General features: G+C 48.7%; 1 non-coding gene across 1 annotated transcript; it reads right to left on the reverse strand.

Moving 5' to 3' along the window:
* Positions 1-804: 804 nt before the first annotated feature.
* Positions 805-970, reverse strand: LOC134898907 (U1 spliceosomal RNA). The gene has a single exon (XR_010172597.1). It is a non-coding gene; the product is annotated as a U1 spliceosomal RNA (small nuclear RNA).
* Positions 971-1,180: the final 210 nt, after the last annotated feature.

Here is a 1,180-nt window from a genome sequence, read left to right on the forward strand (position 1 = left end):
GAAAACATTTGAATCCAGCACATATATGTAATTTGAATATGCAATTTGTACCTTCCTACTTTAAAATGTAATGGATGAACCTCACCCTGTGAGAACTATCTTCATGATCAAGAGATCTCATACGCAAGAAAAGCATGTGTTGGGATAGGGCTGTGGAGGGCGGCTGCTCGAGCACACCCCCGTCAAGTTAAGGAGATTCAACTGAGGAAGCACAAGGGAACTCTTGTCTGGGGACAACAACTGCAGGGAGACCACATCTTTTCAGATGAAAATGAGAGGGCAGAAGGCTGCCTAATACTGAAGCACCCTCAAACATCAAACCATATGCAACAGCTAGTACAAGCATTCCTGGGGAAAGGTCTGCAGCAGACGGATTTGCATACGGTGATGTCATCCAAGCAGTGGGCCAAAGTTGGCTGGAACCCTCATCTGCATATGAAAAGAGAAAAGGGGCGCTTGGATGACCCCTAGTTCGCATTGAACACCCCCCACCCTCCTTTGGTGTGGGGCTCATGTTGGCCATGCCCCAGCCCCTGAAGCATTCAAGCTGATTTCTTGCTGCAGCTGGGCACTGTAACAGCTCCAGAGCTGCTCTGTAAGGCAAATAAAAGGGTGTGGGCCCTGCAACACCACCTGTAGTTCGCATTGTGCGTTGGAAGGCACAAAGTAAGCAGACGGGAGAAGTCAGGATAGTGCGCAAGGGCATAGAAGGGAGGGGCTCAAGAAAAGAGAAGTGGAAACAGACAGCAAACTAGGCTGGAGAGAGACCTGAGACAATGAGATCTAAATTATACCAGAGCCAACCAGGGGAAAGCACAAATGCAGTCCCCCCCCCTACCACAAATTATGCAGTCGAGATTCCCACATTTGGGGAAATCACAGAGGTCAGCATACCCAGAATGCAATGAATGAACCTCACCCTGGGAAAACAATCTTCATGACCATGGTATCACCTAAGCAAAATAAGTATGATTTGAGATAGGGCTGGGGAGGGCCGCTGCTCAGGCACACCTCCGTCAAGTAAAGGAGATTCAACTGAGGCAGCACAAGGGAACTCTCATCTGGGGACAACAACTGCAGGGAGAACACATTTTCAGACGAATGTGTGAGGGCAGAAGGCTGCCTAATACTGAAGCACCCCCCAAACAACAAACCAAATGCAACAACTAGTGCAAGCATT

The sequence above is a fragment of the Pseudophryne corroboree genome, chromosome 3, assembly GCF_028390025.1.
Source record: "Pseudophryne corroboree isolate aPseCor3 chromosome 3, aPseCor3.hap2, whole genome shotgun sequence".
Lineage (NCBI taxonomy): Eukaryota > Metazoa > Chordata > Amphibia > Anura > Myobatrachidae > Pseudophryne > Pseudophryne corroboree.